Source organism: Helianthus annuus, chromosome 13, assembly GCF_002127325.2.
Source record: "Helianthus annuus cultivar XRQ/B chromosome 13, HanXRQr2.0-SUNRISE, whole genome shotgun sequence".
Lineage (NCBI taxonomy): Eukaryota > Viridiplantae > Streptophyta > Magnoliopsida > Asterales > Asteraceae > Helianthus > Helianthus annuus.
The window spans coordinates 92206613-92234547 of NC_035445.2; the positions used below are offsets into that span (position 1 = coordinate 92206613).

A 27935-nucleotide genomic window follows, 5' to 3' on the forward strand; every position below is an offset into this window, starting at 1 on the left:
TTCTGTGCTCATTGTGAAGAAAAGTCCACCCCTTTCTGTCTAAATTCTTCTGTGCTCTGTTTTTACGCAAACATCAAAAGTGTACTCCAAATGTAACAAGTGAACAAACAGTGCAACATAAATAACTACTTGGAAACAGATAACAGTCGTCATGATTCATAAACATTATATACAATCACTACAAATTAACCTAATTTGAACTTATCAACACAAACAATAAATGTGTATTTCAGATTCAATAAGTGAAGAATAGGTGCAACACAAATAACTACATGAAAACAGTTTACAGTAGCCATAATTCATAAACATTACATACAATCACCACATATAAACCTAAAAAGTGTTATCTAGAGAGCTAATTTAAGCTTATTAACACAAACAATCAAAGTGTATTACAGATTTAATAAGTGAACAAAAGGTGCAACATAAATAAACATATAGACAATCACTGCAACTAAACCTAAAATGTGTGATCTAGGTTTTCACAACAGAATCTCAAATCATCACCTGATCAATCGAATTAACATCCATTTGAGCAGAATCAACTGACTCAACATGAACAAATTCGTTCTCTCCGGACGAAGGACTCCCCGTAACCTGCTCCAAATCATTATCATCTTCCATATCTGTAGATCAAATGATAAAACGATCAGATCTGCAAATTTTGAAACTAATGCATTGAAATATTGATTTGATTTAAGAAACAATTAGGTTTAGAGGTTACGTTAGTTAGATTGGAGAAAGGATGCGAGTATAGTGGAAATGGATTTGAAGCATATACGATCTAAAAAAATAGTGGAGATTTGGGGGTTTCGTGTTGATCTGGCGTAGAAGAAGACGGTCGAATTTGGTTTATACTTTTTTTAGTGTGGAAAAGACGATTATACCCTTTGACCGTTACTTACTTATGTTGACTTTAAACAGAGTTGACAACAGGGGGTAAACTTGCGACATAACACCAAACGTTGGGGGGTAAAATTGCAATTATTTCGTTAGGAGAGGGGGGTCAGAGTGCCAATTGGCCTAAACCCCAGGGGGTAAAATTGCAGTTTACTCCATAAACAATAAAAACTAACATATTTTCGTATACAGGATTTCGGAGTAAAAATAACAACTGAAAACAAAAATGATTGCTAGAGAAATAATCACCTAGTAAATGGTAAACAAGTAATCACCTAGTAAATGGTAGTTGCTCCCTTTTTTCGTGCCTTCTTCACCTACAATTATGCATACATGGAAAACCAAGATTTTTATTTCTTTTAAGCCACGTAGATATGCAACCAATATTGTTGTAGCAGGGAATAACATCCGCCTGATTTAGAATTCCAACCATACAACTCAAAGAATGAAAGTAAAATACATAAATTGAAACCATGGCTGTTGTGGCCGAAAGTATAAATGTGAACTGGGTTGGGTGATCGAAAATCTCCGCTACTGTCGCACCAATGGTGACCAACAACTAAAGAACAAACACAAAAACAGTCTATTGAAGAACATATGATATGAGATATTTAAAGGATCTGGAAAGTGGTGACAACGAATAAAAATTAGGGAGTACGACGTTACCTTGAGTCGTAGAGCCGTCGGTCTCTTCGCGATGGTGTATGAGAACGATCTTGAATAGAACCGAACTAAGAGATTAACAAGAGAGGTGACGTGAGAGATGTCATAGGTTTGCTATGGTTTTCAATGGAGTTTAAATCACAAAATCATCGAATGAGAATAGGTTAGGAAGGTCCGAGAATACGTCCAGTTATTTCTCCTTGCATGGCGGGACGATGAAAACAAATTCAGTATTCGTAACTAACAAAAAGGAAACCCAATTTAATTTTTAGGAGTTAGTTTTTTAAGTTGAGTTTCTCTCACAATACATTATTAAGTATTATTATCTATTGAATATTGTTTATGTGAGGATGAAATATGTTAACAAGTTTTTTTAATAATTGGAAATTCAAATAAGTTTGCCAGCAGCATTTTATTTAGCTACCACACATTCGTGATTACCTTTTTAAGAATACTAGTGGGAAACCCGCGCGTTGCCGCGGAGTTGATAATACAAGGCATGAACATATCACTAACTTCCCAATTACCATCAACACTTACCATTTACAATACCCGTAACGTAGATTACCTTATTATTCTATTTCTAAAAAAGGTGCAAAACCCAATAATCTTCAATCTAAAAGTAACCAGTTGCCCAACAATGAAGTATATTCCACCATACCTTGTGAATTATTCCAGTATTCCGTTATGCTCCTAAAAACCTAGCACAAACACACACAAAAAAAAGCACTGGTCCATCCAAAATCCTAACAGAGCACATGACAAATACTCCAAACCAACAAAATCACACATAGACTTCCAAAAACCAGCCTCAAACAATAGAAACGAATCAGAAAGTTAGCTTTACTTCTGGTTCCTCACCTAACGCATGTGACTGGGAGACGCGATAAAGGGTGTGGCAAGTCCAAAGGCGGTATGGGGTCACAGGCAGCTTCTTCTCTTGGAACTTTCATTTGCATGAGTACATGCCAGCTAGAAATAAAAAAAATGTAAAGTTTAACTATTTTTACTTCTAATATGTCTTTAATTTGTGTATAGTTGCAGCCTTCCTGTTTGTAAATTTAACTCAATTTAGCTCAAAAATGTTAAATAACAAGTTGACATCAACCCTCGCGTTGCGAAGGGATTTGAAATGAACGGGTCAAAAGTAGAAACAAACATTGTGGTTACCAGATCAACATGAACATCTATTTCATGATTATGTACCTCAACGAATAAAGATTACCTCTGCCACCATAGTCGCCACTCCCCTTTTTGTTTTGTATCTTTTCTTCTTTTCCGTCTACAACGTTACCCCAGCTGACAATGGCGTCAACAATGCGCAATTCCATAAATGCATATCTAAACCTGCAAGAAGACATCCTATTAAAAATTTGTATATGATATCTCATCACAAAATTTACGAGAAATCAAATTGACACAACTCAACTAAAACCAATCTTATTAAACTCACACACCAATTGTTCACGCATCAACCTCCAGTTTTTCAATTTCTCAGTTTTTATCCAAAACATACCAGAACAGAAGTATACAATTTACTAAGGACCAAGAATAAAATTAGATTTATGTTGTACTCCACCATAGATACCAGTAACATTTTACCTAAATTTACACGATTACTTAAAAGTGATTATTGACAACAATCCTATAACTTTCTTATGTCCCTAATTTAACAATAACAAAATCTCTACTCTTCATCCTAAAAGTCTCACCGTTTTCAAAATCATGAGAGCCGACTTTTCTCGATTCATGGAATCCGTTTCTATCAGGAACCACAATAGAGTCGTTGGCAATGCTCTCGCTTTCGGATGATTTTTCACATAACTTTCCGAACCGACATCCATCACATCATTTCGGTTTGCGAAATGCTCATCTTGATCATCATCTTTCAAGAGCAGATTTTGGAACGCATCCCAATTCTCATTTCGTTTTCCCGAATCAGTATCTAAGTCCGCATCTTTTTTCTTCTTCTCGCGTGATTTCGACGACTTACTACGGTGTTTCGCCAACGTTTCAAGAACACCGTCAACTTCATCTTCGGCCGAATCATCACTACCTCCATCAGAATTCTTCCTATTGGAAGTTATATAATTAATGTTTCGGATAACAACCGTTTTTGAAGACTTCTTTTTGTTCTTTTTACTTGACTTTTCATGCTTCGACACAGTACCTGAATCACTAACCGAATCAGACTCGCTGTCTTCATCGCTATCGTCATCTTCTTCGTCGGAGGATTCAGGTAATAGAGATTTCGACTTCTTTTTCCAAGATGATCTATGATGTCGGCCATGGCTAGAGTCGTCAGCGTTTACGGGCCAGTTCATATGAGCTGGATAATATGGCGACATACCAGGGTATGGATACGGGTAACGTGGACCTTGTGGGCCTGGATAATTGTACATATACGGCATCTGGTTTGGCCATGGCATCTGCATCGGGACATTTGAAGGAGTCGATGGTACTTGATCAGTGCTTTTGTCACCTTCGTGCTCGAAGTTGAGCTCATTATTTAACGTTGAAGCGTTACTTTCAGTTGCAATTAGTATTCCCGTACGCTAGTTCTGAAGGGGGATATGCAGCTATTGCCGCTAACTCATCCATCCATAGACCATCATTGTGCTTCTTTTGCATAAATCTCTGAATTCTATGCATGCTTCCCTGTATCAAAAAAAAAATATTAATATAAAGATCCAAACATTAAGATTTAAAACTCAAAATATTGCAAAATGACTCGGACCCATGTTGCATACCTTAAATGTGATGCTCCATAATGATCAGCAAAGAATATGAGATCGTTCATGTTTTCTGTTTCAAATCCAGCCACAAGAGCACGATGATAAGCCATTTCTTGTTCTTTCCGAAGCATCGCTTTTCGTGTCTCCAATAGTCGTTGAAGTTGAATCCTGGTGAAACGCAATTGACAAAAAGTCAACCTTAGTTACATGGATATATATATATATATATATATCGCAACTAAATCGTTTATAAGCAAGCTCAAATTACTTGGAATTTTTTAGGTTCGCGATGGAAAACGTCGAGGTGAATAAGAAATTGTTAGAAATTTTGGCTCCCCTTCTGTTCCAAGCAACTGTCTGAGGCCAGAAGTTACTATATGCTTCAACTCGTCCCTGAAATAGTATTTTAGATTATTGACACATGCCCAAAAAATTTATTAAAACTTGCGTAATTAAGTAAGCCTACCAACCGTGTTACCATCGCAGTTGTAGGACATTTCAATAACCTTTGACATGAAGATTAACTTCATGGGGTCCGATCTCTTTGCATAGTGCATCAGTGAGTGTCTGCATAACGATAAAGCATGAATAACCAAAATAACGTCTGTAATTGTAACACCTCGAAATTTTGTGTCCAATGATGTGTTAACACGTGTCATTTGTTTACACGTGGCATCTATAATAAATAAAGGACTAATTTTGACAAACCTTGAAAGTATATAAATTCGAGGGTTATAAAATGTCAACAAGGGTAAATATACTGTATAGTATCCCTAAATAATGCTTAAACCTTCAAACGAATAAATTATAGATCGTACAAAAACAAAACGCGGAAGAAAGTGAGAGATTACAAACTACAGGGGTTAACTGTGTCAACATGTTTAATAATACCTCTGAGTGACCCTTTAACGTTCCAAAGACTTTGTAACGGTATTATACCCTCACTAAAATAATATATATGAATTTCGTGAAGTTTCGATATGAAACGAGAAAGTTACGATCAAATTCGTAGAAGAAGGGTTAAAAGCGTCAATAGTGAAAGTTAAGGCTTTCAGGATAATTAAATAAATAAACCGGGGACTTTATAATGCGGGTAAATAACACGAGGCCCCTATCGGTAAATAACCGAGGGCCAAACCGCAAAGTTACCCCTTCAAACCCGAAAGGTCAGGTAAATCATTACGAAAGATTTCGTTATTAATGGTCGGATTCTGCAATCATTGCAAAAAGATTTAAAATTTCTGAAATCTTAACCTCTCGCGACCCGCATGAAGGTTATAGTTAAGTTGAGGCGGGCCGCGAGCCACCTCAAATACGCAACTGATATTTGATCTTTAGGCGACCCGCATTAAAATGCATGGGAACTCCCATGCGGGCCGCGTAAAGTGCCCAGATGCAGAAACTTTGTAGTTTCTTGCCTTTTGGAGCTTTTGAACGATCAAACACCAGTTAATGGAGCATGGGCGCCCCCTACACGACCCATAACCCTTAGGGACACCTGCCCATCATCCATGACCAGTTGTAGGGCAATGTGGAATGATCTTGGAGCCTAAAATGCACTATAAATAGCCATGTTGTAGTTACAACATTCACACAACTCAAAACACAACTACTGATCATTCTAAGAAGCTCCAAGCATTCTTCTCTGCTCCATATTCAAGTACTAACTTCTGTAAGTTACCTTGATCATCCATTGTTCAGTTTATGCTTAGTTTTTAGCTAAAAACCAAACCGTCGTAACTACGGTTTGACTTTACGATAAATCAGTAATGGTTCAGTCTTATGACGAATCAAAAAGTGGTTATGAGTTGGTATTTATGTGGGTAATAAACCTCTAAAATGGTTCCCCCTGATCACCACTCTAACTATGTCAAATGTCGAGTCAAACGTGCGGTTAAAAAGTCAACAGAAAGCTATTTTAGCGATTTATGCATAATCTGTAATGTATATGTTATGGAACCTGTTTTGACAATCATAAAACATGATAATAAGTATATAAACCTGTTTGCGCTCGTTTGAATCGATCATTTACTATATAGAACCGGTTCGGAGCCGAATGTCGCAAAAGTTTGACTTTTGCTTTGACTTCAGTTCTGACCCGTTTTAGTGAGGTATAAATATACCTTAGGACTCTCTTAGGACCAGGTCACATGTTGGTATACGCCTCTGTGGTCGGTTCATGAGTTTTCCGAGTCTTTTACGTATTTCCGTCATTCGCCTAAAAGTTGACCGTAACGGCCTTTTAAAATTAAAACGAGTATTTCGGACACGTGAACGGACCAAAACCTTGCTTGTTAAATTATAAGCATGTCCTTAAAGTTTCACGTCAATCCGAGGCCTAGAATGAGAGTTATGCTAAAAAGCGCACTTTTAAGAAAGTTTTGTAATTAACGGCGCAATTAGCATAACGCCCATCTAACCCAAGTTTTCGTCACCAAAACCTTTACCCACTGTGGTAAAATAATATTTTGGGAATTTTAAAGATTTTTAATAATTTTTACCTTGCTCATAACCTGCGGTTATGGCTACGGTTCGGTAAATACCGAATATGCCCTTTTTGGCCAAAACGGGAGTTCTACAAGGTCTTTTGACCCGATTCCAGTTGCTACTGGTTTTAAATAATAAATAAAGTATTTTAAGCTTTTTAAGCTGTTCGGGAAACTCAGATTTCCTGTAGAACTCGAAAATCCCTTTTAAAGTCTTTAAAATGACCGAAAAGCCCCTACGGGGCATAATATAAACCTAAACTCGTTACGGGCATTACGGAAGGTATCCTACTGATACCAAAGTACTTTTAAGGCATATTGACTTAGGAAATAAGCGTACGACTCTCATAGTTAACCATTTCGCCTATTTGCGCACACGGTACGGCTCATGGAACTAGTTTTCGTGCAATAGCCGATATGGGTCAAATTATATTATTTGAACCCCAAAATCCAGAGTATGAACTATAAACCCATATAAAACGAGTCGCTGAACTTGTTGGGTCCAAATCATACTCCATTCTCGGTTTTCGCCTTTCCGTGCGAATTAACCATATCTATATATCGGAATCAACCGGTTTAAGCTACGGCTAATACAAGGACCGTTAGGATTCTAAGAGGTTAATTAAAACCTTCGTTCCAGATTAGGAGCCCCAGTAAAAGCTATCGGTGACTTGATCTAAATTAAGGATTTATACTTGCAAAGGTAAATACTTTAACTTATTTCCCCTATATGGGCTTGGGTTACGGTATATTAATACCGCTTGATTGAGCATTATATAATTCCATCGCTTAGGTGGTTAATTGATTAAATATGATCGGCTCATTTAAACAGTTTTGTTGCTTATAAGCCTTTGGGGGGTTTAATGACCGTTGTCCCGGATATCCTTGGCATCATTTTACGAAATGGCCACGACCATCGACATCCCGGTGTAGGCGTACACCCGGTATAAAGTGTCGACATTAAAATTAAAAGACGTAGCCGTTGGTTTTTGTACTACGGTTTTACGCAAACGTGGTGTGTCTATAAATCTTTAACCCGGCACGACCCGGGCTACTGAACGCATAAAAGAACATGTAAAACGTTCACAAGATCATTATGAATTTTCCCAAGTTACAAAAGAATTTGTGCCCTGTGCATTCAAATCAATTTTAATAAACATTTTCAAATGTGTCAGTTGAATGTATTTACCAGTGTAAACTGACGTATTTTCCCCAAAAAGATTAAGTGCAGGTACCTAAACGTAATTGGCTGGTATTAGCTCCCTAGCGTCGGGATAAGCCTCGCAAGCTTGATTGCAGTATCTGATGGAACAATAATTTATGACTATTTACGATCCACTGTGGATATTCGACTTCTGTAATACATTTTGATATTACGATCAGAGGTTGAAATTATATATTTATCTTATGCTTCCGCTGTGCATTATATAATTGTGTGGTTTGACTATATTGTTGCCAACGTCGTCACGGTAATCCCCCACCGGGCCCACCGGTGAGACACGTGGAAATCGGGGTGTGACAGGTTGGTATCAGAGCCAACATTGAGTGAATTAAACACTATCCTATTGTGTTTAATCTCAGTGACACAATTGCACATACTTGAGTCTAGACAATAACTTAGGACAAATTCGGATTTTTACTCCTTTTTGTCTTTATTTTTCGATTTGATTTTTAATAAGTTTTGAAGCAGGGAAATGCCACCTGTTATATTCCGAGGAAGAGGAAGGGGACGTAGAGGCCGAGGAGAAATCGTGACACATCACGATCAAGAAGCTGGACCATCTGGTACAAGACATCCTTCGATGACAAGGAGCGAAGAGCCACAACGACGAAGAGATCTTTACGAACCCGCGAGGCATTCCACTTCGCACAGCTCGACGCCATCCTACCGGCACTCCTTTGGACCAGATTCAGAAAATAATCCCAACAACCCACAACCTTCCTTCATACCTCTACAACGTTCGGTTTCGCACCGAAATTATGACGACCCTACTCCATACTACGTAGCTCAGTTTAATCCGGCTGACTACATACAGGAACCTTCAGGTTTTGTTCCACTAGGGCCACAAGACCATTTTTCTGAAGATCCCATGGAGGAAGATGAGGATCCAACTGAACCAGCTCGTGGTACGCCCACACATCCGATAGAAGTATCTGATGGATCTTCATATCATGGTCCGCAGTATCAAGGCCCAGACAGCTTTATGGCCTTGTTTGACCGACATGAGTGGTACAACACACCATCTCATCAGACATCGCAACTGAGACATCCACGGGATCCCTCTGAGGATTCACGCTTTGAGGCAGTTACGCCACCACCTCCGCCACCGGCACAACCAGTTATACCTGATCCGCCGAGGCGTAGGAGGACAAATGCTCGTATGTCTACACGAGGAGGAGGGGGTATCCACTTCAGCACTCCTCGACATTCTAGTAGTAGCCACTATCCGCCGCTACAAGAAGAAGGACCTTCAAGTCCAATACAAGAAGCGAACTCCGCACCTACTGCACGAAATTCGCCACCATTTGGGTATGACCAACCCATACCAGCTTACACAGGTCCAACGGCTTACAACCCGTTTGAATCATCACAAGCCCAATACAACTACGGCTATGAGCGCGACCCATACGTGGTGTCGGCAAGATATAATGCGCGCTACCCTGACGGAGCACATGGAAACATGGGACCACCGGACTACTCAGCTCATGGGTATCCAATACCTCCCAGACCTCCAGTTCCGCATCAAGCGCCACAACCACGTTTCTCTCCTCCTGAACAGGAAGAAATACTCCATCGACTAGATCGTGTGGAGAGAGAGTTCGAGGAAGAGAAGAAAAGCCACCGAGGATTTCTCAAGGGCTTGGCGAACCTACTAAAGGGCAAAAAGAAGAAACGTGACCATTAGCCCTTAATAGTTGTACGAATGTAATTTCTATTTTAAAATAAGTCCCTGTGTGGACAACTTATCGTATTTCAGTCCCTACGTGGACTTATCCTTAGTCCTTGCATGGACATCTATCTTGTATTAGTCCCTGCGTGGACTTGTCACTTATTTTAAAACCTCTCTGGAGGTATGTACTATTTAAAAGACCCGTTTGGGGCAATATGTAACTGTATTTGTGATTTTTGGAATGTATGTTGTGAGTTCTGTTTTAATATGTATAAAGATAAATCAAAACCATTCCTTTTACATTGATCTGCCTAAATAAAGAATCTTAAAAGGTGAAACCTAACTTGGGGTCTTTTAAGATCTAGTCAAGATGGTACGACCTAACTGAAAAGATTCTGATTCCCTGTTAACCTCTGTACGCATGTTAACATTCATGGCAGATGTGATTCGTTATAATCACGCACGTCATTCTTATACAATAATCCTTTAAGGATTTCAAAACCCAACTAAATGATTCATAAATCGCGGGTTAAATCACCAATGAAGGTGATCAATATTATAAAAACATCCATTAGTGATGCAGTGCCTACGGGCCAGTATTATAAAAACATCCATTAGTGATGTAGTGCCTACGGGCCAATATTATTAAAATATCCATTAGTGATGCAGTGCCTACGGGCCAGTACTATAAAACATCCATTTAGTGATGTAGTGCCTACGGGCCAACTATATTTAAACATCCATTAGAGGTGTAGTGCCTATGGGCCATAATAATTGTCTTATAAAGACAAAAGGCAGTGGTAGTCTATGACTCTCTGTCAGAAAGAAATAAAAAGAACTACGGTTCAACTCTCTATGCCTTTGATTCTCTGAAATCTCGGCTAACATTATAAAAATATCATCATGATTAGGCTTTATGCCGCCAATACTATTTGTATAGTTGAAATAGGATATATTCAGATCCTAATATGTAATGAGTTAATAAGTTAACCGAATATGGTCTCTGTACCATGGTTGACAAATTGTCATAAAAGACAATCATATAATAATCTCCTAAATTAAAATTTTGTTATCTTCTGTAACAGATTCAAGTTACAATGGCAGATCCCAATGGAGAGAACAGCCACACGAATGAAGATGACTATGACAATGCGTCAGTACATTTGACAGGCGCACAACTAAAGGCTCTGATTAACAATGCTGTTCAGGCAGCTATTGATCGTCAACATACTGAGTCTCAAGGCAGATCTGTGTCAAAACCACCCTCTAAACCAAAGACACACTCCAAACCACCCTCTGAACCCAAGAAAGATGACGACAAGCATTCGTCTATTGAGCACAGCGTTCATCGCGATAGAGAATATACTGATGCGTCCAGTGCTAAGGGTTGCACCTACAAATACTTTGTATCATGCAAGCCCCGTGAGTTTACAGGGGAGAAAGGTGCTGTTGACTGTATCACCTGGCTAGACGAGATGGACACTATTGTGGACATCAGCGGGTGTGCAGCGAGGGATGTGGTGAAGTATGTGTCCCAGTCTTTTAAGGGCGAGGCCCTGGCATGGTGGAGGGCATTGGTGCAGGCATCTGGTAAGTCTGCTTTGTATAAAATGACATGGGAGGAATTTATTGCTCTCATTAAAGAAAACTACTGCCCTCAGCACGAGGTTGAGAAGATTGAGGCAGATTTTGTCTCACTAGTGATGACAAACCTGGATTGTCAAGCATATCTGACAAGTTTTAACACTATGTCACGCCTGGTGCCATATCTTGTGACACCAGAACCTAGAAGGATTGCCCGATTCATTGGGGGCTTAGAGCCGGCGATCAAAGCTAGCGTAAAGGCCTCTAGGCCAACGACCTTCAGGTCAGTTACTGACCTCTCCTTGTCTCTTACACTTGATGTTGTCCGTCTGAGGGCACAAAGGAGCAAGGAGGCTGAAAAGTGAAAGCGTGAGGATGATACCTCACGAAAGTCTGGGAAAAAGCACCGTGGAAACGGTGAGGGCAAGAAAGGGTCGGAGGCAAAGAAGGAGGGGCAAGCTGATGGAAGACCTCACTGCAAGGTCTGCAAGAAACCTCACTCCGGGAAGTGTAGGTTTGCGTCTGGTTCACAGTCGCAACAAAGGACTCCACCCTGTGGGCTATGCAAGTCCAAGGATCATAAGACAGTGGAGTGCAAAAAGATAAAGGACGCAACCTGCTTTAATTGTAATGAAAAGGGGCACATAAAGAGTAATTGCCCGAAGTATGCCAAGAAGGCGGAAGAGACGAAGAAGTCGAATGCGAGAGTTTTTCGCTTGGATGCAAAGGAAGCGGTTAAGGACGACAATGTGCTTACAGGTACTTTTCTCGTAAATAATATATTTGCAAGAGTACTGTTCGATTCTGGCGCTGATAAGTCCTTTGTAGACCAGAAATTTTGCCAATTACTAAATATGCCAATCAAAACCCTTGACGTGAAATACGAAGTAGAGTTAGCAGACGGCACGATAGAAACCGTCTCTACCATTCTAGAAGGATGTGAAATATCCATTAGGAACCATTCTTTTCCTTTATCTCTACTTCCTTTCAAACTTGCGGGTTTTGACATCGTGCTAGGCATGGACTGGTTATCCCATAACCAGGCCCAAATCATTTGTGGCAAGAGGCAAATAGTTTTAAAGACTCCGAGTGGTGAATCTCTTACCATTCGAGGAGATACGCAGTACGGGTTGCCCGAAGACGTATCTATGCTGAAAGCTTCAAGGTGTTTGAACAGAGGCTGTGTAATTTACATGGCTCAGGTGATAATTGAAGAACCAAAGCCGAAGATCGAGGATCTTCCTGTCATTTCTGAATACCCCGAGGTTTTTCCTAAAGAACTACCTGGTTTGCCACCAGATAGACAAGTGGAGTTCAGAATTGACATCATTCCTGGAGCAGCTCCGATAGCCAGAGCACCTTACAGATTAGCGCCAACAGAAATGAAAGAACTGAGGACCCAGTTGGATGAACTGCTGGCGAAAGGTTTTATCAGACCTAGTTCATCTCCCTGGGGAGCTCCTGTCCTATTTGTAAAGAAGAAGGACGGATCAATGCGATTGTGCATCGACTATAGAGAGCTGAATAAAGTTACCATAAAGAATAGATATCCTTTACCAAGGATCGATGACCTATTCGATCAGCTACAAGGAGCAAGCTACTTCTCCAAGATCGACTTAAGGTCGGGTTATCATCAACTAAGGGTCAGAGATGAAGATGTACACAAGACTGCATTTAGGACTCGCTATGGTCATTACGAGTTCTTAGTGATGCCTTTTGGGCTCACAAATGCACCGGCTGCGTTCATGGATCTCATGAATCGCGTTTGCAAGCCGTATCTAGATAAATTCGTCATAGTCTTCATCGACGATATCCTTATTTATTCCAAGAATCAAGCTGACCACGAGAAGCACCTTCGTTGCATTCTCGAATTACTACAGCGTGAGAAACTCTACGCCAAATTCTCGAAATGTGAATTCTGGCTACGAGAAGTTCAGTTTTTAGGACACGTTGTGAGTGAGCATGGTATCCAAGTGGATCCCGCTAAGGTAGAGGCAGTCATGAACTGGCAAGAGCCAAAGACGCCTACCGAGATTCGTAGTTTCCTGGGGTTAGCAGGATACTACCGGAGATTTATTGAAAATTTTTCAAGGATTGCTGCGCCCTTGACTTCCTTGACCAAGAAGAAAGAAAAGTACATTTGGGGCCCGAAGCAGCAAGAGTCCTTTGAAATACTGAAGCAGAAGCTGAGCAACGCACCTGTGTTAACCTTACCTGAGGGTACAGATGAATTCGTAGTTTACTGCGATGCATCACACACAGGCATGGGATGTGTGCTTATGCAGAAGGGCAAGGTGATTGCCTATGCTTCAAGGCAATTAAAGGTGCATGAAAAGAATTACACCACCCATGATTTGGAGTTGGGTGCCGTTGTATTTGCACTAAAGCTGTGGAGGCACTACCTTTATGGTATTAAATTTGTGATTTATTCTGATCACAAAAGCCTCCAGCACCTGTTCAACCAGAAGGAGTTGAACATGAGACAGCGCCGTTGGATGTAAACCCTGAATGATTATGACTGTGAAATCAGGTACCATCCTGGCAAGGCGAATGTAGTCGCCGATGCCTTGAGCAGGAAAAAAAGGGTAAAACCCATTCGAATCAATGCCAAGAGCATTGAGGTTAAGAATAATTTGATAGAAAGGATATTAGCTGCGCAGCGTGAGGCTGTGTTGGAAGCTAATTATCCTAATGAAAAGCTGGGAGTAACTGAGGAGCAGTTGACTCTTAGCAAGGATGGAATTCTTAGACTGAACGGACGTATATGGGTTCCGACATATGGAGGACTACGAGATGTTGTTCTCCAGGAAGCCCATAGTTCCAAATACTCGGTCCATCCTGGTGCTGATAAAATGTACCAAGACTTAAAGGCAAATTATTGGTGGATAGGCTTGAAAAAGTCTGTAGCCGCCCATGTAGGAAAGTGCTTGACTTGTGCTCAAGTCAAAGCCGAGCACCAAAAACCATCTGGCTTGCTACAACAGCCTGAACTTCCCGAGTGGAAGTGGGAATGCGTGACTATGGATTTCATAACCAAGTTACCCAAGACCAGGAAAGGAAATGACACAATATGGGTCATAGTCGATAGGCTGACTAAATCAGCTCATTTTCTACCCATCAAGGAGACGTATAGCTCCGATATGCTAGCCCAACTTTATGTTGATAAGATTGTAGCCTTACACGGCATACCTGTGTCTATTATCTCTGACAGGGATACTAGATACACATCTCATTTCTGGAAAAGTTTCCAGCAATCTTTGGGCACGCGTTTAAACTTTAGTACGGCTTACCATCCACAGACGGACGGTCAAAGTGAGCGTACTATCCAAACGCTAGAAGACATGCTTCGTGCATGTGCGATCGATCTAGGTGGTAACTGGGATAAAAACCTACCCCTGATCGAATTCTCCTACAATAATAGCTACCACACCAGCATAAAGGCTGCGCCTTTTGAGGCATTATATGGTAGGAAATGCAGATCGCCTGTTTGTTGGGCGGAAGTAGGAGAGGTCCAATTATCGGGACCAGAGATTGTTTTCCAGACGACGGACAAGATTGTCCAGATCCGGGAACGTCTCAAGGCTGCCCGCGATAGGCAGAAGAGCTACGTTGATCCAAAGCGTAAGGATTTTCACTTCGAAGTGGGTGAAAAGGTATTACTTAAGGTGTCACCCTGGAAGGGGGTGATGCGTTTCGGCAAGAAGGGCAAGCTAAGTCCGAGATACATAGGGCCTTTTGAGGTCACTGAACGAGTCGGATCAGTTGCCTATAAACTAAACTTGCCTGAAGAGCTCAATGGAATTCACAATGTGTTCCACATCTGCAATCTCAAAAAGTGCTTCGCCGACGAATCGTTGGTGATTCCACACACAGATGTGCATATAGATGAGAGCTTAAAGTTCATCGAAAAACCTTTGTCGATTGAAGATCGACAGGTGAAGAAGCTTCGCAGAAAGCACGTACCGATTGTAAAAGTCAAATGGGATGCTCGTAGAGGTCCTGAACATACGTGGGAAGTCGAAGCTACAATGAAAGAAAAATATCCCTATTTATTTGAGTAAATCTCGGGTCGAGATTTATTTTAAGGGGGTGAGGATGTAACACCTCGAAATTTTGTGTCCAATGATGTGTTAACACGTGTCATTTGTTTACACGTGGCATCTATAATAAATAAAGGACTAATTTTGACAAACCTTGAAAGTATATAAATTCGAGGGTTATAAAATGTCAACAAGGGTAAATATACTGTATAGTATCCCTAAATAATGCTTAAACCTTCAAACGAATAAATTATAGATCGTACAAAAACAAAACGCGGAAGAAAGTGAGAGATTACAAACTACAGGGGTTAACTGTGTCAACATGTTTAATAATACCTCTGAGTGACCCTTTAACGTTCCAAAGACTTTGTAACGGTATTATACCCTCACTAAAATAATATATATGAATTTCGCGAAGTTTCGATATGAAACGAGAAAGTTACGATCAAATTCGTAGAAGAAGGGTTAAAAGCGTCAATAGTGAAAGTTAAGGCTTTCAGGATAATTAAATAAATAAACCGGGGACTTTATAATGCGGGTAAATAACACGAGGCCCCTATCGGTAAATAACCGAGGGCCAAACCGCAAAGTTACCCCTTCAAACCCGAAAGGTCAGGTAAATCATTACGAAAGATTTCGTTATTAATGGCCGGATTCTGCAATCATTGCAAAAAGATTTAAAATTTCTGAAATCTTAACCTCTCGCGACCCGCATGAAGGTTATAGTTAAGTTGAGGCGGGCCGCGAGCCACCTCAAATACGCAACTGATATTTGATCTTTAGGCGACCCGCATTAAAATGCATGGGAACTCCCATGCGGGCCGCGTAAAGTGCCCAGATGCAGAAACTTTGTAGTTTCTTGCCTTTTGGAGCTTTTGAACGATCAAATACCAATTAATGGAGCATGGGCGCCCCCTACACGACCCATAACCCTTAGGGACACCTGCCCATCATCCATGACCAGTTGTAGGGCAATGTGGAATGATCTTGGAGCCTAAAATGCACTATAAATAGCCATGTTGTAGTTACAACATTCACACAACTCAAAACACAACTACTGATCATTCTAAGAAGCTCCAAGCATTCTTCTCTGCTCCATATTCAAGTACTAACTTCTGTAAGTTACCTTGATCATCCATTGTTCAGTTTATGCTTAGTTTTTAGCTAAAAACCAAACCGTCGTAACTACGGTTTGACTTTACGATAAATCAGTAATGGTTCAGTCTTATGACGAATCAAAAAGTGGTTATGAGTTGGTATTTATGTGGGTAATAAACCTCTAAAATGGTTCCCCCTGATCACCACTCTAACTATGTCAAATGTCGAGTCAAACGTGCGGTTAAAAAGTCAACAGAAAGCTATTTTAGCGATTTATGCATAATCTGTAATGTATATGTTATGGAACCTGTTTTGACAATCATAAAACATGATAATAAGTATATAAACCTGTTTGCGCTCGTTTGAATCGATCATTTACTATATAGAACCGGTTCGGAGCCGAATGTCGCAAAAGTTTGACTTTTGCTTTGACTTCAGTTCTGACCCGTTTTAGTGAGGTATAAATATACCTTAGGACTCTCTTAGGACCAGGTCACATGTTGGTATACGCCTCTGTGGCCGGTTCATGAGTTTTCCGAGTCTTTTACGTATTTCCGTCATTCGCCTAAAAGTTGACCGTAACGGCCTTTTAAAATTAAAACGAGTATTTCGGACACGTGAACGGACCAAAACCTTGCTTGTTAAATAATAAGCATGTCCTTAATATTTCACGTCAATCCGAGGCCTAGAATGAGAGTTATGCTAAAAGGCGCACTTTTAAGAAAGTTTTGTAATTAACGGCGCAATTAGCATAACGCCCATCTAACCCAAGTTTTCGTCACCAAAACCTTTACCCACTGTGGTAAAATAATATTTTGGGAATTTTAAAGATTTTTAATAATTTTTACCTTGCTCATAACCTGCGGTTATGGCTACGGTTCGGTAAATACCGAATATGCCCTTTTTGGCCAAAACGGGAGTTCTACAAGGTCTTTTGACCCGATTCCAGTTGCTACTGGTTTTAAATAATAAATAAAGTATTTTAAGCTTTTTAAGCTGTTCGGGAAACTCAGATTTCCTGTAGAACTCGAAAATCCCTTTTAAAGTCTTTAAAATGACCGAAAAGCCCCTACGGGGCATAATATAAACCTAAACTCGTTACGGGCATTACGGAAGGTATCCTACTGATACCAAAGTACTTTTAAGGCATATTGACTTAGGAAATAAGCGTACGACTCTCATAGTTAACCGTTTCGCCTATTTGCGCACACGGTACGGCTCATGGAACTAGTTTTCGTGCAATAGCCGATATGGGTCAAATTATATTATTTGAACCCCAAAATCCAGAGTATGAACTATAAACCCATATAAAACGAGTCGCTGAACTTGTTGGGTCCAAATCATACTCCATTCTCGGTTTTCGCCTTTCCGTGCGAATTAACCATATCTATATATCGGAATCAACCGGTTTAAGCTACGGCTAATACAAGGACCGTTAGGATTCTAAGAGGTTAATTAAAACCTTCGTTCCAGATTAGGAGCCCCAGTAAAAGCTATCGGTGACTTGATCTAAATTAAGGATTTATACTTGCAAAGGTAAATACTTTAACTTATTTCCCCTATATGGGCTTGGGTTACGATATATTAATACCGCTTGATTGAGCATTATATAATTCCATCGCTTAGGTGGTTAATTGATTAAATATGATCGGCTCATTTAAACAGTTTTGTTGCTTATAAGCCTTTGGGGGGTTTAATGACCGTTGTCCCGGATATCCTTGGCATCATTTTACGAAATGGCCACGACCATCGACATCCCGGTGTAGGCGTACACCCGGTATAAAGTGTCGACATTAAAATTAAAAGACGTAGCCGTTGGTTTTTGTACTACGGTTTTACGCAAACGTGGTGTGTCTATAAATCTTTAACCCGGCACGACCCGGCCTACTGAACGCATAAAAGAACATGTAAAACGTTCACAAGATCATTATGAATTTTCCCAAGTTATAAAAGAATTTGTGCCCTGTGCATTCAAATCAATTTTAATAAACATTTTCAAATGTGTCAGTTGAATGTATTTACCAGTGTAAACTGACGTATTTTCCCCAAAAAGATTAAGTGCAGGTACCTAAACGTAATTGGCTGGTATTAGCTCCCTAGCGTCGGGATAAGCCTCGCAAGCTTGATTGCAGTATCTGATGGAACAATAATTTATGACTATTTACGATCCACTGTGGATATTCGACTTCTGTAACACATTTTGATATTACGATCAGAGGTTGAAATTATATATTTATCTTATGCTTCCGCTGTGCATTATATAATTGTGTGGTTTGACTATATTGTTGCCAATATCGTCACGGTAATCCCCCACCGGGCCCACCGGTGAGACACGTGGAAATCGGGGTGTGACAGTAATAAAAAAGATAATTGTAATTAAATTTAGGGTCTTGTCGAAATCAGTAAATCACCCTCGTCTTACCATCTTCCACTTTGTTGAGAATCTTGGTTTCTCCTACAGAATCCAGTGATAAAAAAACTTCAACAACAGAATTCAATTTAAATGACCAGTTCCTTTCAACTATTATTGTCGAAACTTAAAAAGCAACCATTACCTTCAATCAGGAACCATGAGCCGATTAAGCTACCACATCCCATCATTGGTCGGAGTTGTAACCATCGGGTAACTGCCATCGCCACTTTGAATCCCAAAATAATCTAACTTTTATATCAGATAACTATCAAAGTAATAAACGAATAATAAGAAAAATTACTAATTCTTGGATCATAATGTATACGAAACAAATAATAAGAAAAATTACTAATTCTTCGATCAAATAACTATCAAAACATGTATTACAATTTTTACCAGTTCTGTAACATTTACGAAACAAGGCAAGGATGAACAACTAAAATATAGCAAACCCTAGCCGCCGGTCGCTGGAGTCATCTGAACCATATGACCTAATCGTATGAAGAAGAACCCCATCATTGCCTAGCGTTTTAAACTACCGATCCCGATCTTCGTTCTCTGAACAACTGACACAATCACTGTCATCGTTATCCCTGGTTTAAGGTGGTAGGCCGGAGGCCGTTCCTGGTCTCACCTTCTCCATTGCCTCAATTGAACATGAATTAAAGTAGATTGAAGGAATTGAATCGATCTGAAAAACTGAAGCATTTAATCATCATATACTGAAATCCCCTAATTATCCCTATAGCGTCTTAAAACTTTGGGTGAAACCCATTTAAAATGGCTTAAACATCCTTGTACATGATGCTTTATAACTTGTAAACATGGTACAATTACTATTTTGTACGTCTTCTTCTTTTTATAGTATTATAGATATAGATATAGATTGATGATTTTGAAAACTTGCATTCTTTTTATTGTCTTTAACTAGAGTAAATTACAAGTTTTGTCCTTTATGTTTACAACAAATTGCAGGCGCTGTCCTTTAGCGCAAAAGTTGACGAGTTTTGTACTTTATGTTTCAAAATCTTACATGGTTTGTCCTTTGAGTCTAACTCAATCAGATTTTTTGGTTAAGTATGGTCATGTGACTTGCACATGAGGGTATACTTGTCATTTCACCTTTTTAGGGGTTATTTTGTAAACACTTATTATTAAGGGACTGTATATATAAAACTGTAAAACAAAATAAAATAAATTCTAAACTCTTTCTTTTTCTCTATTGTAATATGAATCCACCACCACAACCCAATCTCTCTCTAATCTCTCTCAACTCACCACCACCACCCCACAACCTTCATCGCCGGTAAACCAGCAGGCCAAGTTAACGCGGTAAAGCTGGCGGCCTGCGGAATCCGAGTCAATAAATAATCTCTCTTTTTTCTTTCTCTCCGCAATTTTAGAAAGAGAAAGTGATTTTCATTTTAATGTAAAGAATGTGGTGGGTTTTTAGCTGTGATTAGGTGTCTGTCTTCATACTCTCTCTCTCCAAATACTTCAAACCCTCATTCACTCCCACATTTTCAAATTCCTCTCACAACCAAATAACAATAACAATAATTATTCAATCTTATCAAACCACCATTTGTTATGTCTCGTTTCTCCTTCAGATGAAGACCATTTGTTTAAGTTTAATCTCCTTGCATTTTCACCTGTTAGGGTTTTATCTTTGTTCGATGACTCCCTCGCCGGCACCGACTCCGGCTCCGGCCACGGCAGCCGTTGTACTACCTCGACGAGAACGGCGACATAGGTGAAAACGTGACGGTGGATCCGTCGCTGGAAGCATGGAAGCAAGCAATACTCTCAGATCCACAAAATCTGACCGTTGATTGGGTCGGATCTGGTGTGTGCGACTACACCGGAGTGTTCTGTGCACCCGCACCGGATAATCGTTTAGGAGTGGTGGTGATGATGGGTACGGCGGTGATGGTTAGTGCAGTAGGGTTGGGGTGGTTGGTAGGTGGGGGTTGAGGTCGGGTGCGTGGTGGCGGTTAAGTTTTTGGGGTGGTGGTGTTGGTGGGTTGTGGCGATGGATTTAGATTACAGTCTTACAGAGAGAAGAGTTTAGAATTTTTTTCTAGTTTTGTAGATACAGTCCCTCGATAATAAGTGTTTACAAAATAACCCATGTGAAGTTAAAATGACAAGTATATTTCATGTGCAAGGCACATGACCATACTTAACCAAAAATTCTGACTGAGTTAGGCTCAAAGGACAAACCGTGCAAGATTTTGAAACATAAAGTACAAAACTCGTCAACTTTTACACTAAAGGACAACGCCTGCAATTTAGTGTAAACATAAAGGACAAAACTTGTAATTTACTCCTTTAACTACATTCAGCTTTTAATTCCTATTTCTTAGGATTTGAAATGTGAGATTATTGATTTAGCTTTAAAAGATTATACTTTGCGTTTAATAACTTGTAAATTATGTAATAGGATTTTAGCTCTCCAAACTAAACAGTAGTTTATGTATAGCAATAATCACTTATACACTTGGACACTATTTATTTGTACATTTTAATCCACATAGTAACTTTGAATGTTTTTAAAAAGACAAAGTTTAAAAGGTATAATAGGAATAAATAAAAGAATTATAGTTTTGTAGAGGAGGGAGAAAACTGTAACTAATAACTATATATTCATAATTTTGTTAAAAATAAGGGATTAAAGTGTAATAAGATAAAAGAATTAAAATGTAATTAGTGTTTATCATTATTTTAGGGTTTTATCCTATTCATTAAGGAGAAAAAAGTTCCTATTTTTTTGGTATTTTAAAATGTCCCTCTCCCATGCGTTATAATATAGTATAGAAAGATAATATTAAAAAACAATGTTATTAATAATAATGATAACAACATAGAGAGTCTCGAGCATGTTGAAATGTGATATGACACATTACTTTAATCACTTGAACACTAATGCATCGTCTACTTGTATATTTTAATCCGTACATCAATACTGACCAAGACAACTATTGAAACGTCGACAAAAATGAGTAGGTCGTCAAGGTACCTCTAGATTTTTTTTAAAACATTATACTTTATAAGATATATCAAGAATACGTAAAAGAATTATAAGTTTACTGTGAAGGGGAATTGTGTAACTAATTATCTATAATTTTGTAAAAATTAAAGGATTTAAGTGCAATAAGATTGGGGGGTTAAAATATAATTAGTGTTTAAAGGACCAATTTACCCTCATTTTAAGGATGTATTTATAAATAAAGTGGGAAAAAGTTCTTATTTTTTGGGTATCTTAAAATACCCCTCCCTCATGCATTATAATATAGTATAGATAAAGAAAGCTCAAACTTAAAGAAAAATCAGTAAATCTCGCTCGGGTTCATGAACCCGAAATGAAGCAGCATGGTGAACCAACCCACTGTGGTTGTGGCGGTGTATCCCACCCAACTCACATGGTGACTCGTGGACACCACCTTCCACCCCTCATAGTTGGGTGCATCCTTTCCTATGTTTTGTGGGAGAGGATTCAGAGTTAAGGAATACCCATGAAGACTTGGAGACATCCCAATATTTTGCCATGGGTAGTGTGGTGGAAAGGACACGTAGAGCAATGTTTGTGTCGCAACTAATGGGGAGTTGTGGTCCTATTGGGGACTTGAGTTTGTTGAGCTAAGGTTTTCCTATTGCTTCAAAGGGTGGACCCTATGAGAGTACCCCTCTAATAAGGGTAGATCCGGACTCGAGGATTACCCTTTGGTGTCCGGACTTGTCAGTTGCTGAAGTGGAGATGGCTAGCTGTTGGACCTGAATATTGATCAGAGGAGAAGTACCTCCCGGAGCACCATTGGGCTCTTCTTTATAGGAGAACCTCACAGCTACACCCTTCATTTTTTCCTCTCGAACATGTTCGCCCATTAGGTGTTGCGATGTGGAGAAATGCTTCTTGACCCCTTCAAGGGTGAGCTCTGTCATGCCAGACACGCCAATAACATCATCTGGAGAAGGAGGATGCCGACCCTCCTTTAGAACTTGCGCGTCAGAAATTTTTTTACCACTTTTGGATGTAACAAAGACAATGGTAGAATAAAAAATGAGACACCCTTCAAGTGACTAAGTTGAAGCGTACACCACGGTGGGCGCCACTTGTTGCTATAATGATTAAAGTGTGGTAATTAAGTGTGGATTATTGATATAATAAGGCACTAAACCTGGGGAGATCCAAGGCTAAGTGGCATAAGTACCAAGGAGGAGTACATGTTACAGCTAGAAAAGTATGACAAAATTATAAAGGAAAAGTATGCTAAATTACAAAGGAGAAGTAATGTAACGAATGGTCTGTAAGTCTAGAGTTCAAGTCTTGCATCCAAAGTGTGTTTCAATATCTTTATGGTTGGGTATTTATAGGCGGACAAATGCCTTCCCTTGTTCTTAAGTGGACTTGTGACATCTCCAGCAGAGGAAGTGCAACAAGGCCCTTTCTTTTGTTCCAGACTTCTGTTCTTCTCTTCCATACCATACTAGGTTTATACCCGGCACGCGTTGTGGCGCGCTATGTAGCGTTGGTTCAAGATCGCATTCTTGGCTTTCTTCATCCTAACGTGGATCGAGCCAAACCAAAATAAAAAATTTGCAGACTGTTCCGTTGAAGATTCACAGTTCACCTCTTCATCGCCCAACTCTTCTTCGTACATTTCAACCATTAGTTTTCAAAGGCGTGCATAAGCGTTCGTTTATAAACCAGTCTGTAATCTGATAGGCACATTAAATATGATTTGTAAGGCGATAAACATAAATCTTTAAAGAATATATACAACTCGATTATCAACATACCTGGCTTTTAGCGAGACCCGTTTGTCTTGCTAGCATGATCTTCTCCGAATCTTTCGGGTAACTAAAGATAACAATAGTAAAATTTGTTAATGTAAGTCAATAAAAGTTGAATAATTAACATAATGTTTCATCACCACTTCTTTTGTTGTTTCAAATTTATAGTTAGGGTGTTTGGACTTGTCTTATAAAGTGATAATCTGCTGAACACTACATCAGTTTATAATGATATCAAGACTCATCTACTTTTGCTTTGATTAACTTATGAAAATCACATAATCAGTTTAATGCCATGCACAACAAAATATGATTTATCAAACAATAAGGAGTTTAACTATCTTGGCAAAACGGACGGGCCATAACAGATCAGTATGTGTTGTTTCATTTTGGATTCAAAGGGTTAAAAATACAAACCACGGGGACTCAAAGGGTTGGATGAGGTTTCATTTTGGATTCAACGGGTTAAAAATACAAACCACGGGGACTCAAATCAAGACAAGTTTGGTTTTTGGATTCAAATTGTTAAAATGCACAAACCATATGGACTCAAAAAGGACTTCACTCTTTTTTATTAAATGCCCAAGTGAAAAGAGAAGGCACATTAGAATCAAAGGCTCACCCAAAAAAGCCTTTCATTGAATCATCCCCAGCATGAGCGTCGCCACCAGGGTGTTCTTCTACATAAGGCGTGACATCATATACCTACATATCATAGTGAAGAACCTAACAGAACCTTGTCTTTGATAATGATCCAACAATATGTCCTCTTGAATCATATGCCCTTTTGCGGTCTTTTTTTCTTCAACTTTTCACATTTATACATATTTAAATTGATTGACCAAAGTAATAGGTTATATAACCTAACAGAACCTTGTCTTTGATGATGATCCAGGAATATGTCCTCTTGTTGTGCAAGTAAACCTCAGACTTGTTGTATGCTTTTGAAACCTGCATTTAGAATATATACACTATAATATTCATTCACACTTGCCAAATCATGAACAATATAAAACCATAAGCTACATTCAGATATAACGACTCATCATTTTGACACTCGGAGAAAAGGCAACATGCTGTCAACAGAGTGACAGACTGAAATACTCACCACATCCGGAATTAGAATAGTTTTCATTTAGCAAACTAAAACTGCTAAAATTACCACCATCACCATGTCTTTTATCATAACCATCTCCATCAAAACTCCTTTTCTCGAAATGCCTCCACCAAATCGCTCTACAAACAACGACACAACACTATCCCAATAAAACACACCTCACAAAAGCTAAAACAAATACAATTAACCATTCTTCACACAATTAACATTAATAAAGATAACATTTTGAACAATAATAATCAACAACCAATACCTATAGGAGCCTCCTCTACCAGGAAAGTCAAACAGGCACTTCATAATCAGAACTAAACCTCGGTCCAGAAAGAGGCACTTCAAACTCCGACGAATGATTCTTATTATTACTTCTCGCGTTCCGTACACCAACAGGCCGGAACCATCGTCTCCATCCACTGAACGAAACCCAGGGCCTCCACCACCGGAATTAAGAGCTTAACGCGGCGGACTGTTGTTGAACGGGCAGCGATTGTTGGAGAAACCGCCATGGTAGCGATTGATCGGAGAATCATTTGAAGATCGTGACGGCGGTGGACCGCAAGAGTGTCTGTATGGTTGAGAATCGTTAGGGTTGTTGTATCGATCTCCTCCTCTGTATCTATCCACGATTGGATGGCGAGTTTGAAGGGATTTGGGCAATGGAGACGAAACACTAACCCTAGATGTATGAAATTTTGGAGTGAATTGTGAAATTAAGGGTTTGAGATTTGCACTATGTTCCCAAATCATTTACCGGGGGTGAGGGGGGTGAAGGGGGGGGGGGACATGGCTTTTCATATTTTCATCTCTTTTCCCTCCCCTCCCCCTGTTAAATGAGTCTCGGGAACAGAATTAAGAGAGAAAGGTTAGGTGGCAAGTCACCGACCTTTCTCTTTAATATTATATAAATCAGGTAATCCTTTGACTCTACTCCTGCTGATAGCGACTCATATAGAATTGCCTTCTTATGTTTTATTAATTGATCTTGTCTTTGACTTATGTGACTTCTTACTCGCCTCGATTTTCACACCTTACAACTGTTATCTTGCTTAAGAGGAGATGACTCCTCCTTATTCGTTTCTACAGAAGCAGTGCCTTATTGGCTTTGTGCTTGTTTACTTGATGACAATGGGATGTCTTCTCATTGTCTGATGTTATATAGATTAAATTTTTTCTATCTCCTTCCATTATTGTGAGAGGGGAAGTGAGTTTTGACTCACCCCCGTCATCGGTACCATGTTATATATAACTACAAAAAGCAACTGCGGTCACCAACAATTGACTCCCACCCCTTCGCGCAACTAACATTTAATTTCCATCCCCTTCGTACCGCTTCGCACACACCTCTTCAATGATTTTTCGTTCGATTATACTTATGATTTTACCATTAAATTTTCTATCCTCACTCTCCCCTAATTCTCTCTCCCTGTTCACAAACACACATACATAAAAATTAAGAATTTTTTAAACAATGACGTTATCATTCTGTTGTTGTTAACTCTTCAGTTTTATTATAGGGTATGGAAATCTGGGTTATATTATTGGGTATATAGGAACGCAGATTCAAGAAGGAAATCCGGAAATTATGAAAGAATCATATGACTGAATCAATTGAACCAAATTTGAAAGTTACCTTTGATAGCGATTCAGTGATTCACCGCATGAAATCATATTATATATATACACACAAAACTTACCAACTTGGGTTATGTCCCTTTAGTTTAAAAGTTGGGTCAGTTGAAATAATACAAGCTGGAAGCGGTTGAACTTATATAGGCATGGATGGTGGCCTTTTCTAATTGTTGCGATATTGAACGGGCAACCCTTTGAAAAGTTGCGATGTATGTAAATCATGTTGGTTCAAAACAAATAATTTCTTGTTGAAGTGATGCGACTTTTTCATGATTCATATTGGTTCAAAACAAAAAATGTGTGTGTCGAACACTCAAAGTGATGCACCTTTTCAAAGAAATGGTATGCCGGTTTATGAACACTCATGTTGGTTATAAAAAAAAAGAAAAAAGAAAAGAATCACCTTGAAAATAAACAAATGAAATGGTATGTTTTTTTTTTTTTTTTAATATGTAGTCATGCCGGTTCGCCATGAATGATCGATTAAATATATTATTTTGCAAAATAAATAAATAAATAAATAAATAAATAAATAAAATACACGTTAGTTGTTTTCATTATTTATCATTTTCTTTTCTATTATTTTATTTAGAGTAAATTGCGAAAATCGTTCCTGAGGTTTAGGCATGTTTGCCAATTCCATTCAAAACAATTTTTTAACCATATTGCCCTTCACTTTTATGATTTTTTTGTCATTTTCATCCAAACGTCTAACTTTTTTTTTTTTTGCCAAAATCGTCCATAAGATTTGGGGGGTTTTTTTTTTTTTTTGACCATTTTCATCCAAATATTTGATAGGAAAAATAAAGCAAATTAGCATTTTGGATGAAAATGGCAAAAATCTCAAAAGTGAAGAACTATTTAGTACAGAAAAAGTTTTTTTGGATGAAACTAGCAAACATATCCAAACCTCAGAGACGATTTTGGCAATTAACTCATTTATTTATCATAAAAGATACACATATGTTATAAATTTGTTTCTTATGCTTTAGTATGGGGTTGTAGGTAGGAAGTTAGACAAAATGAAAGAAAGTTAACTCTTTCAACTATAAGAACCTTTTGAATCAAATTTAGAATTTTTACAATGTTATAATTTTTTTTTTTTTTAGGGTGAAGGGAGTGGTTATCTATTCTAAATAGATAATTTTTTTTTTTTTACAAAGCAATGGCAGGTAGTCGGGTAACAAGTTGCGCCGCCACCCCCTTTTGAATAGAAAAACCAATTCTACTAAATACAAAGTTTGAAACCTTTTGAAAGAATGTTTTGAAGAAACTTAAAACGTTTCGCATCTCATATATCGATACAAAAGACATTTATAATCAACATTACGCTGCAACGCGCGGGTTCGCGTTAACTCGTTCATATTTATAGTTCAATTGGAGTAACAATATAGAATTTGTCGAAAACAAAATTGTATTCAAAATAGTTTTTTTTTTCTTTTTTTTTTTTGATACTGCAAACTATACTGAGCACCGGTAAGGCGGTAACCGAACTGATACTGACCGAACAATTCATTTATATGATTTTAAAAAACTTTTAAATATTATACAAGAACCGATGAACCGATTTAAACTTGAAATAAAAAAA

At 38.8% G+C, this 27935-nt stretch overlaps 1 long non-coding RNA gene and 1 pseudogene across 1 annotated transcript; both read right to left on the minus strand.

Moving 5' to 3' along the window:
- Window positions 1-210: 210 nt before the first annotated feature.
- Window positions 211-846, minus strand: LOC110898645. Its single transcript, XR_002569530.2, has 2 exons — window positions 725-846; window positions 211-626 (listed from the first exon to the last, which is right to left on the minus strand). It is a non-coding gene; the product is annotated as an uncharacterized LOC110898645 (long non-coding RNA).
- Window positions 847-2600: 1754 nt separating this feature from the next.
- Window positions 2601-19472, minus strand: LOC110898644 (annotated as a pseudogene).
- Between the last annotated feature and the right edge of the window lie 8463 nt (window positions 19473-27935).